The 12,659-nt window shown below is 29.4% G+C and overlaps 1 protein-coding gene across 2 annotated transcripts in view; it reads left to right on the top strand.

The window, feature by feature from the left end:
* Positions 1–12,659, top strand: part of Tis11 (Tis11 zinc finger protein) — a 78,950-nt gene that overhangs the window by 56,280 nt on the left and 10,011 nt on the right. Inside the window, exon 1 of one of the 2 annotated variants that reach the window (XM_065506837.1) lies at positions 9,913–9,948. The exons of the other annotated variant lie outside the window; for it this stretch is intronic. The gene's annotated coding sequence lies outside the window, so the exon portion shown is untranslated. Of the gene's footprint in view, positions 1–9,912; positions 9,949–12,659 lie in introns of those variants that run through there. 2 annotated transcript variants of the gene reach the window in all.

Below are 12,659 nucleotides of genomic sequence, written 5' to 3'. Positions count from 1 at the left end.
GGCGTACAAATGTCACGTACGATGACATTGAATTGCCCATATATACATATGTGTGTGTTTTTTGCCTGAATAATATATCCTTTGATCTATCTCTATTTTTGTCCATATCGATGTTGAAGAAATCGTCATCGTTTTTTCAATTTCGAAATCGATTTTCATCCCAGATGAATATCCTTAGAAACGTTATTTTGCTGTTTTAAATAAAATATGCTATGTTTTCTGGCACACAGAGGACCTAATTTTGTAAAAATCGAATTTTTCTGTTGTAACAATAAACTTTTAGTTGGTGTGAAAAATATTAAAACGTGAATAAACAGCCAAAATTCTTTATGAGAGCAGTGTCGCGACATGTCGTCGTGAAAGTATTTTTTAGGTGCCTATGATTTGGCAAATAGTTTTGAATTACGCTTCTGATTAAAAAAACAACCAGAATAAATAGAGAAGAGAATAGAATAACTTCTGAATAATATTACATATGAAAAAAAAATAAAGTCTGTTTTTTGAAAAAAGTTGCAGTTATAAAGACTCTAATGTTAAAAAATAGGCTGTTGCGCTAATCGGTCAGTTGCAATAATAGGTAGTTGCACAAATCGAGCCCGTACTGTAATTGAATTATGGGAATTCCCAGGAAATTTTTCCCGACTAGGAACCCTACTGTATTTATAAATTATTGCTTTAAACTAGAATTCGGTTTGTGTGAATTCCCCAGCTAATATTACTGGAGACAATTGTTTAAAACAAAATGAATACCTACATTAATATGAATATTTTTTAAGACCGAGAAAAGTTTGGGTTATAAATTTATATAGAATAAAACTTATTCTTGTCTTGGCCTATTTATTTAAAACAAAAAATATCTTTAAATTATGTCATTATTAACTAATTAAAAAAGTTCGTGAAAGAAATAAAATCAAGTACATTTTCATTGTTGTTTTGTTTTTTAACTCTAATGATTACATTATTAATAATCTTTACACTAAATCTACTTTTCCTTTCAATATTTGAATTGTTGGGAAGTGTTTAACATGGTTACGAAGAAAAAGTAAAATGAAGAAGGAAAAAAAAGTTCACTTGCATTGACGCAAAGACATAAACTACATTTCTCGAACTACTTGCACTTACAATGACACTAATCTATGAAATGTTAAAACTTAAACTTACAATTCTTTGCATGTGTATGGATGTAGCTGCTGCATTTACCCAAGTATGTATGTATGTACAGTGTTGAAAAAAAAATTAATAGCAACAATTACTTCTAAGTGAAATGTTGTAAACTTTTTCAAAAACAAGCTACATATTTCATTGGCACCTGCAGTGATATAATTTGTTAAATGGCGTGGTATTGTAATCTGTCTACATGTTTGTAGTTATCTTTTTAAATAATATTTTATTTGTAAAAAATAATCGAGACATACCTAGTTTCCGAAATTATTTAAATTCATGTCATTTAGAATAAAATTTGCACAAATTATCAAAAGATTTAAAAATACAATTTTTATCGAGAAAAATGGAAAAGAACTTATAAAACGATTCGATTCGGTTATTTTTATTTATTCAATATTAGAAAAATAATAGCATTTTCAAGTCTTTAAATATACATATCGCTCATTTGCTGCAACAATGTCATAACTCAAAATCCGGGTGTTTTGAACTGAGTAATACAAAATATGCACCGTTCTTTAGTCTTTCATATAGTTTTATCAGTTTTAAAAAAAGTCAATTAAACGTCAAACTTAAAATTCATGTTTTCTCGTATATTTGACAAGTAAATATTTTGGTTAAAAACTGATTAGAAAGATATTAATATCTACTATTTAAATCAGGTTTTGTTTCTGAAATCGCATGATTTGTTGAAATTTTTTTTAAGAAATATGTAGTAAAATGTAATTTTTGAATTATGACGTTGTGGCAGCAAATGTACATATTTAAGAAAATTCAGAAATTTTTCCTCTTCCCTATTATATTTTCCAACACTATATGTAACTATCTACATGTACATATGTATGTATGTATGTACAGCAACTCATATTGAATCAGATTTATTTTTATAAAATGTAACAGCACTGTTATGTATGAGTGAGATATATATGTAAGTATGTGTGTGAGTATGAGCGTGTATGCATTTACAACAATATTGCACATAAAATGGTAGCAAAACCACCAAACACGCTTGCAGCTACATACATACATACATACATATGTATCTATGTATGTATGTACGTAGATTGTTGTTTTTGCTTACGTCTTTAAGTGGAACAGGAACTAAATGGTATAAATAAAAATTTAAAATAAAATAAAAACAAAACAAACAAACAAAAAATATATATAAAATACTACCACATACTACATCATCAACATCAACAACGAGAAAAACGGCAGGCAGCAGCAGTAATAAACAGCAACAGCAGCAGCCAGCCGTTTTAGTATTAGCAACTTTTTTTGATTTTGTTTTTTTCCAATTTTAAATCTCGATTATTCGCAATCACAAAAACGTAACGTATATTTTAACTGACGCAACAACGAATTCACAAACACTTACAAACTTGCCAAACGACTTGAATAAACGAACAAATAAACGAATGATTGAAATGAACGAACAAACGAACGAATTATCTCGATCAACAGTCAGTCTGACAGACGGACAGACTGACAGTTGTAAATATGTATGTGACTGTGCGGCAAATTGCTGCTGTATTATTAGTTCTCTAAAAAAATGTAACTCCTATTAATGTAGCTACAGCGTTTTTAGTTAATTGACAGCATTACAATTTCGACAATATGTAATACCTTCGTACATCTACACAATCATTCTGTTGCATACGCAAGGAACAAGTAATAGTATTATATACTGATGTACCAAATCTTCTATACCCACCATCAACATGTGGGTGTTGATACATACATATTTTTAATATGGGCAATTCCACGATAATGACTACCACGACAGAAAACCCAAAAACCCTTGAAACTTTTCAAGGGTTTTTCCTATTCAAGATGCTTTGAATAGGAGAAAACACTAAAATATTACTATGTGTAAGTATTTTGAGCTTATTACAACATTTTATTGGCAAAAATAATAGTTTAAACTGACTATATTATTTCGTTCGATATTTTGGACATCAAAGTTTCGAAGAAATTTTTTATTATTTTGAAATATAGTTTTTCAGATACTCTTATTTTTGCAAAATCTATTCCACTCTATAGGCGTAGAAATGTCATGTACGATGATATGGAATTGCCAATATGTGTGGTAGGGTATTATTATGGACCGATCCACACAAAAGTTGGTAGAATGATTTAGGTTCATATATAATACTTGTTTATGTACAATTTCACCATGATATTAATTATTATATGACAATTATGAATGTTCAATTAATTTTCTGAGGGGTACCTTGTATGGGGATTATGTACATTAGAAAAATGTTATCAGGATTACATGTATGACTTTTCTGTGGGGATATGTGAAATCATTGACCGATATTGCCCATTTTCAATACCAAATCAACAAAGTGTATTTGTGGAAAATATCAGCCAGATAACATCTTTCGTTTGAGCGTATAGTGTTTTCAACAGGACGTATAGTGTTTTCAACAGGAGAATATACATATATTCTTATGTGGTTCTGCGACAAATATTTTGATATGTTTTTGATGTTGAGTATAAAAATTGTTTTGAAATAAATCATCATTTAATCCTGCAGAATAAATAGAGTAACAGAAATCACAACTGAATGTTTGAATTCTAGTGATCACCAAGCTTTAATAACAGAGTCCGTTAGTTATTTCATAACACTCCTTATGAAAGCCAAAATGTAACTACTTAAGATCATGAAGAAGAATCACCTATGTGACTCATGAACCAAACCTACCCATCTGACGGCGAGCCGAACCTTCCAAAAATCACATCGATTACATTATTCAATACCCTCTATTTTAGATTTACATGAAAATGAGTTTTTGATGGCAAAATATTCAGCAAACATGCCCATATGGTGCCCCGATAGACCAGTCGATAGTGTGCTGAACTAATCTGAGGGTTGCGGGTTCGATTCCCGCCAGAGACTCTGGGTGTATCTGCAGACAAGCAAAACGCTTCGCAGTTTGTGTTTGTTTTATTTTGTTAATTATAAAATTGATAATTATTAACATTTTTGGCGGTATCGAATATGATTGATGGATGGGAGTCAAAAGAGACAGAACTCAGGTGGTCTACTCTCTTGACTTTTGGTAAAAACTCTATTAGGTAACTATGGTTACCCACCTAAATACCATTATCGATGTTTGAGAACTCTTTCGGTTCTGATTACATTTTGAAAATCTTTATTTACCTTGTCTTGCAAAAAGACGGAACTAAAGTAGTGTACAATTATCACTTGTATAATATTTAAAATGGTCTTGGAAAGGAATGTTAACTGGGTACTGTATATTTGGCATATGTAGGTACAAGAGTATCCGAAACCGAAAAACGGTCACCCGGTTTTTTCATCTTTGTAAACTTCACCGGTTTCGGTTTTTTTAACTTTTCGGTTTTTAGACAAACCGGTTTTTGTAAGACGGTTAACCGGTTTTAATGAAATATATTTCTAAAGCTCAATCAAACATATTTATGGAAAACTTTGATACAATTTTTAAAAATATTGATTTATTTTATAGAAAATAAAAAACACACTTTTTCGGTTAAACCGGAAACCAGTTTTTCAAATTTGACGGACACTCTAGTAGGTACGTGTAGGTTACCCACCTAACAACTATTACAGAATTTATGTAGACGAAGTGGCGGCAGGATCTGTTCAACATTATCTCAGTGATATGTTACTGACAAATCTAGTCAAATTTGCCAAAAGTACCGGTTATTTCTCACGGGTACGTTGAAAACTCTTCCGATTTTGATTACATTCCCGATATCGTTCTTTCCCTTGTATTGCAGTAATATGAAATATTGGACTAAAATCTCCAGATTTCCAGATGATTAAATCATAGAATGAAATGTATTGAAATACAAATGACGCCGAATGTTATTTTCTGGGGAAGAAGCTTACTGTTGTTACAGCTGACATGACATGTCACTAGATTACATATTTATTGTTATTCTTTGGCGGAATGGAAATATCAGAAAAATGTCCGATATTTTAATAGAGAATCAATATGTGGCAACACAGTCGTCAGTCTAAAGAGTAGTGTAGGCAGTGGGCAATAGTGGCAAATATTACGCGAGTATAAATGGCTAACAAAAAAATTTAAGTAAAAACAAAGTATCTGCATGGCTGGCTGGTTGGTTGGTTAGTTCACTCACTGGTTTATGTATTTGTTTATTTGTTATGCCTGTCCTAAGATTTGTTTCTGGTTTCAGTGGTTAGATTGGTTACTTTGTTGGCCAAATCAATGAATGACTGGTTAGTTTGTAGTTTTAGCTTTAACTCTGTGCCTGTTTGGTCGTCGTTTCTCGTTTGACTGCTTTAAATTGTTAAGCAACTGTGTTGCGCTGCTGCAGCAGCAACAGCACCAGACGCTGTCGTTACTTGCTACTTCTCCTCAATGTACGGCCAGACAGACAGACACACTAATTTTTATTTATAATCTTTGTTTTGTTTCATTTATTTATTTTTTTTTTTCTTAACAAAAAAATAAAATGTATATTCGAGGTGTGTTGGTGGAGTTGCTTGCTGCTGCTAATCGCTTTAGTATTTGTGTTTTGTTAACTCATCGTTAAGCAATTACGCGAATTTCATACAACCAGATTTTGTTTTATTTTATTTGTTGTTATTTCTGCTGAGGCAAACAGAAAACAACAACGTTTGTGTATTAAATATATTCTTTAAGTTTAATAAATGAATTAATATACAGAAAATAAACATTATTCAGCAACTTTAGCTAACTAAAGGGGAATTTTTAATTTTAGCATTTCAACTTTCAAACCAAAAAAAAATTCCTAGAATTTAACATTTATGCATTAACAATATTTCAATTGATGCCAAAACCACCCACTAGATCCTAAACAGATTTCTTAACACTATTTCAATGTCAGAAAAGTAAATTCACTTGTTAAACAAAAATAAATTAAGGCGTCCTAGAAAAAGTGATTCCAAATGCCTATTCTTTATATATATTATACATAGTATATCAATACAAATTGAAATTTGTTCCCTCAGGTCGGATTTTTGACTTGAAGATGAAATGCCAATTAATAACCAGATTAGTTAATCCACTTTGATGTTTAAAACGTCAGAAAAATTTCACATTTTGTTATCAAAACAGTGAATAATTTATGAACAATAGCTGGCTGTGAGTGTTGAGAAAAAAATCAAATTTAAATAAAATATTTTTATCAGCTGTTTATACCTTTAGAGGTTTTCCAAAGATTAATACGCCAAACTAATCGACGACCCCAAAAGACTACCCGAGGCATATCAGACAGGACCTTAGAAAATACGAGGAGAGCATACAGGGGTATGTGCAGGATCCATTGGAACGTTGATCGTATATGACAGCTTTGAACGACATTCATAGAGACGCCATCAATTCCGCGGTAGCAGGATACGGTATGAATGTCGTACTTGGAGGTCGCCCACCACCGATAGCAGACGCCGAGAAGATTCTGCCGCGGAAAACAAGAGTAGTTCTGGCACAACTAAGATCAAGATGGAGCAACAGGCTTAATGCCTTCTGGTCCCGCATAGACCGTGCCGTCCTTAACTTATGCCCAGCATGTGGTCAGGGTCCTCATGATACCCTCCACATTTTCAACTGTAGGGCTGGCTGGCAGCCCTACTTCACTACGTCCAGTAGATTTATGGACCCATCCAACAGAAGTAGCACAATTTCTTGGCCTTGGGGGTTCTGCAATACCCCCAGATTAAATATTGTAAAATTGTTCATGCTGCTACAACAACAACAACGACCACAAAAACAACATTTGTAGATTGAACATAATTTAATCTCCAATCTTCAAGTCAAAAACCCGAGCTTAGAATATCATATTTATTTAAAATTTTGCTCGCTATTAGGAGACAATTTGTTACCAATGCCGGTTTTCTACATATCCAGTGTTAAAACTCCTTAGCCCATATGAAAGATTATTTTAAGAAATCCCATAAACAATTTTTTTTGTCATTTTTATTTTTAAATAAAATTTTAAATTAATTTGAATCCACTTTTTGGTGGGCCGAGATCTAATTACTGTTGTACCTGTTTAAAATAATTAAAATTCAAACTATTTGTTTTTGCTTTTAATCATTTACAAAATTAATTGAAATTGATTGTCTAAAGCCTAATTGTAATGGATTTGAATTGAATAAAAATTGAATCATTCAATGAATTTTATTAATTAAAGAAAACTTGAATGATTCAATAAAGAATTAAAAGATAAAATTGAATTAGATTTTTTAAATTGAATTAAGAATTATTTATTTCGAACATTTGATCATGTGTCCATAATTATGCGGGAATTTTTAATAACACCAACATTTTCCAATCTATAACGATTCCGATATTTTAAATTATTTACATATGTGATTTTACTCAAATTGGACTTGGAAAAATCTGGGTAATTCATACTACTCAATACTTTGCATTATTCTTATTTCACAAACATGTAGTATTTTTTCTAGAGTATCCAAAACCGGTCAACCGGTTTTTTCATCTTTCTAAACTCCACCGGTTTCGGTTTTTTAACAAACCGGTTTTTGTAAGACGGTTAACCGGTTTTAATTAAATATATTTTCTAAGGCTCATTCAAACATACATATTTATGATAAACTTTGATACCATTTTTAAAAATATTGATTTATTTTATAGAAAATTGTAGCATTTGACAACATTTCTTAAAATATATAAAATAATTGCATAAAGAATATGAAAATGCTAAATTTCCATTAAATAAAAATTCAAAATAAACCGGTTAACCGATTTTTTCAAAAACACACTTTTTCGGTTAAACCGGAAAATTCTTATTTCACAGTTGTATAATACGATTCTGAAAGTATCGAGTAGTTACTTGTTGGTATTGAGTATCGAGATAAATCGACATTGAGTACTGAGCACACAAATACTCAATTCTTTCACAACTCTATATCAAATCAAGTGTCATATTAATCCTACCCGCACCCCACGAAATTCCTAAAATAAAGATTATTTTATACAAAAACAAAAAACCACCCTACTGTATAGTTGTGTATGCACAGATGTACTGGTGTTTTTATATTCTAAGTTGAGATCATTTTTGGAAAAAAAAAATTTAACACCCCTGCAAAGAATAAATAATTAACTGGGAATATTTACTATAAGAAAAAATTCCTAAGTACGCTGAAAAAAATGTACAATAACAACAAAAGTGTATGATATTATTGTAGCACCCTCATTTTACTATATGCGTGGATGTATGGACAGAGAGAATAATTTTGTTGGTAAAAATGTCTTGCAGTTAGTAAGTACAGATCCGTTAAAAATACACACATATGTTGAAACTAATTTGAATCTCGTTTAAGATTTGGGTTAAATTAATAATATCCTTAGAATCTCTAACTTATAATCCAATCTAAAATAAATAATTTTACTTCTAATTTGGAATTTTTAATGATATTTGTACTTAAGAAAAAGATTATCAAGTGAACTTAAATACATACAACCACAGTGGCTGATAAGTACGAGTAAAATCATAAACACTTTGTGATTATTTCATATTTTTAAGTTTGTTATCGCCTTTAAAACGGCCTGGTAATTTAATATGTACATATATATTTTACAGCATTATTATTAGTATATTGACCCAAATTGTTAAAATCTTTAAATTGAGTACGTGTAACATTAATAAAGTTCAACTTTAAAATAATAAAAATAAAACTATTTTTATACCTTGTACTTGTATTACGAATTGATAAGTTTTAAGCCAGAATTTAAAAACTTCTAAACAAAGGTAATTTATAGTGATTTTTAGAGAAATATATTCAGAATCTATTGCTATAGGGCCGATACGAAAAATGTCGTTTAAAAAATTAACTTTTCAACATTTACTCATCTGAATTCAATAATATTTAGTAACATGTGAACACTGTGCAACCATGGCAATACAAAATTTGTTTTTTGTTTTTTTTTATACACCAAGGTTCAAAGTTTATATTTTTTATAGATCCGTGCAAAATACCTAAATCAAAACTGTTAATAACTCTGGAACTGTTAGTTTGAAGATAATTTTTATAACTAACTGATTATTTTTTTTATAAACTATGATTAAGTTTATTATTCATAAAAAAATTTATCAGAATTAGGATTATTAGAAATTCACGGTCCTATATATAGGTATTTTGTATGTATTTTTATATACTTTTTGTGAAACAACTCAGAAACTATAAATTATGTTGGTAAGAATCAAATTTCGTGTTTATTTTTTCATTTGGCACCATATTTTCTCCATGTGCATATTTTGTTATTAAAATAGAATTATGTAAACTTGTTTTCATTTTTTAAATGAAAGGGAAATTCTCATACAAAAAAAAAATAAATACTACACACAATGTAAAATGTATAGAAGTAGCATAGAAAAAGAATTGAAAAAGCAATAGTTATAATAATAAAAATAAAACCCATACACACTACCTAACTACCTACCTACATAAAAAAAAAACATGGATACAAACATAAATACACAAACATATTTATTAGAAACAAGAGAGTAAAACAGACTTAAAAAATAAACAATTTGAAACTCTGTTTTTGTTGTTGTCGTTGTTGTTAAATCGCATAATAAGATAGAGCTGATAGACTGACATCTAATAAGGGTTGCCATATTCTACACACATGTGTATTGTATTGTTTACTTTTAAATTCAATTCGTGGTTCAACACGTGTTTGTTTCATTTCATTTCATTCGCTTTTGATTTTACTTATTTAGTTTACATTGAGATTTGGATTGGAGAGGTCGTCCTCCCTCACGAATGAATAACGTCTTAACGTGAGTTTAAAAATTATTTCGTGTTTTTTTGTTACACTTTTTCAAAAAAAGAAAATAAGTGAGATATTTTCATGAATTATTTAATATTAACTCGTGTTTAAATAATAAAAAAATTATTTATTTGATTGTCGGGTAAAAAAAATATAAAATGAAAGATAAGAGAAAAAAACAGTTTGTATTTTATTCACAGCAGTGATCAAAATAGCAGAGTAATGAGTTCAAAACATGTGTATTTAAAAAGAAACATAAATATGGAGATGTTTTATTTTTTCTAACTTTAAATAATTATTATTAAAGTCGAATAGTTTTAATATGTAATTTGTTCAAGAAATAAAAAAAAAATATTTTCAATGTGATGTTTTTAATCTTGCTATTTTATTTTTATTAATTTTTTGAAAATACAGTTCATTGAAAATACAGTTAATTTAAAATACAGTTAATTTAAATTAATAATCACCTAATAAGTAAATAAAAAATCTCATGAAAAGAATTTTAAAAAAAATAAGAAAAATCTTTTGTGAATAATTTTAAAAAGAATGCGAAACTAACAAAACACACAAACAAATCACAAAATGACATCTTGAATTAGTGATGATAAAATATTGAGTAAAAGTCCTATAAAAAAGTACACACATACAAAATATTGAAAATTATTAAAGCTCTAATTAATTTAAATTGATTTATTATTTATATTGTGCATATTTATTTTAAATATCTTTTACATAAAGGCAAACCTTTTTGAAATGAAAAAAAAATAATAAAATAATAATTTTTATTATATACATATAATATAAGGAATAAAAAAGAAATTGTTTTATGTATTTCGGACGGACTGTGATGTGTCGAAATTTTGGAGAGAGCTTAAACAAATTGTGAAAATTTTAGAAAAATCTGTGTTTATTTATAGAGTTTAATTGATGCATTTTTTACCATTCATCTAATTGTTTAAAAGTAAAACTAATCGGTGTAATTTGTATACTTATGGAAATCTATGAAGGCAATTCATACCCTCTTATGCACAGCATTTTTTCTGTATAAATAGGAAGTTTTCTTTATTTTCGTTCGAGGAGTGCGGGTGGTCAAAACAATTTATATTTATTATATTATGTTATATTTAACAATCTATATAAAACGACAGTTATTGAAAATTAGAAACGAAATATAAAACAGGGTAAAATTTGAATATTTGAGATTTTTGATAACAGGTTGGAATAAAAAATGTAATAGTTAAATATTTATTGCCAAATTTGATGAAACTTCAGTGCAATAATTCCTAAGTTCTGAAGATTAAAGTGCTGGCAAAATTAATCCTTTGATGTAAATGGATTCAAATTTGTCTAAAGTTTATAAAACAATATTCAGATTAAAATGTCTGAAAATTTAACATATTTTGTTTTTTTTTTATTAATTTTTTAAAATCAAAATTTTAAATTATCCTTTCATGCTGTTTTTTTATATATATATCTTTTGTAAAATTTTGAGAATTTTACAATAAGTATTAAAATCTTAACATAAACTAAAACTAAAGTTGTTATTGCCGCTGCAATGACCAACATGAGTGCTCGTTAAATGATTATCTGGCCAGATCCAGTGTTTCCAATCGCCTCAGTCGTCTCAATGACAGCAACTCCTTGGCAAGGGGGTTTGGATGATCCATTAGTTTTGAAATGTATTTTAGACTGGAGAGTTTGATCTCCTCGCGTATTATGTGGACATTGAGATCCCTATGGATATTAATATTGCGAATGAACCATGGGGCTCCTGTTGTTTTCCTTAACAGTGCTGACTGCTTTTTTTTTTTTGCAATTTTTCAACGTTAGATGAGGAGGCTGTTCCCCATAGCTGAATGCCGTATAGCCATAGGTTTTATAATTGTTTTGTACAAAAGCACTTTGTATTCCACGTCTAGAGCAGACCGTGGGCTAATTAGCCAGTACAATTGAACTGACTTTCATTTTATTTGTGTAACCTTGGCTACAATATGGTGGGACCATGTTAAACGGCGATCATGATGGATACCGAGATACATATCTCACATGGCTCTGTTCTGGAATTTTGATATTATTTATCTGTATGGTTGGGCAACTTTCTCGTCTTAGAGTAAATGTAACGTGAATACATTTTGTTGCATTGACCTTAATTTTCCATTTGTCGAGCCATTTTTCCAAATCGCCGATGTGAGACTGGAGTTGTTCAGTAGCTATTGCGGGGTTTTCATGTGTACTTAAAAATGTGGCATCGAAATTGGCCATACATTTTAAATATCATTTTGGTGCCAAGGGCATAAAATAATTAATTTTCATATTTATACATACTACATAATACAACATAGGTTGTATTTTAATGAAAATCCTCAAATACTTAAATAAAATTTTTATTTAAAATGATAATTGTCATAATGCAAACATATTATGAAATCATGCCATAATTCGAATTATCTTACTGAAGTTCGAAACAAACATCATGTTTATTAAAAAGGTTTACAACATTTATTTTAGAGGAAAGTGATTATTATCCTGTCCAGTCCCTATTATTTTTTTTTTTTTCAACATTGTATGATTTAAAAATTCTAAAGAACAATTCTTAAATTTGAAAAAAGCTTATCCATAGGTACTTTTTCTGGCATATTTTCCAGTAATGAGCATTACCTAGGTAAGGAGTGGGTAAGGTATTCTTTATGTATTGCGTAACCGATTATAATTTATTGTTTT

The sequence above is a fragment of the Calliphora vicina genome, chromosome 4 (assembly GCF_958450345.1).
Source record: "Calliphora vicina chromosome 4, idCalVici1.1, whole genome shotgun sequence".
Taxonomy (NCBI): Eukaryota; Metazoa; Arthropoda; class Insecta; order Diptera; family Calliphoridae; genus Calliphora; species Calliphora vicina.
This window is presented reverse-complemented; position numbering and strand designations above follow the sequence as displayed.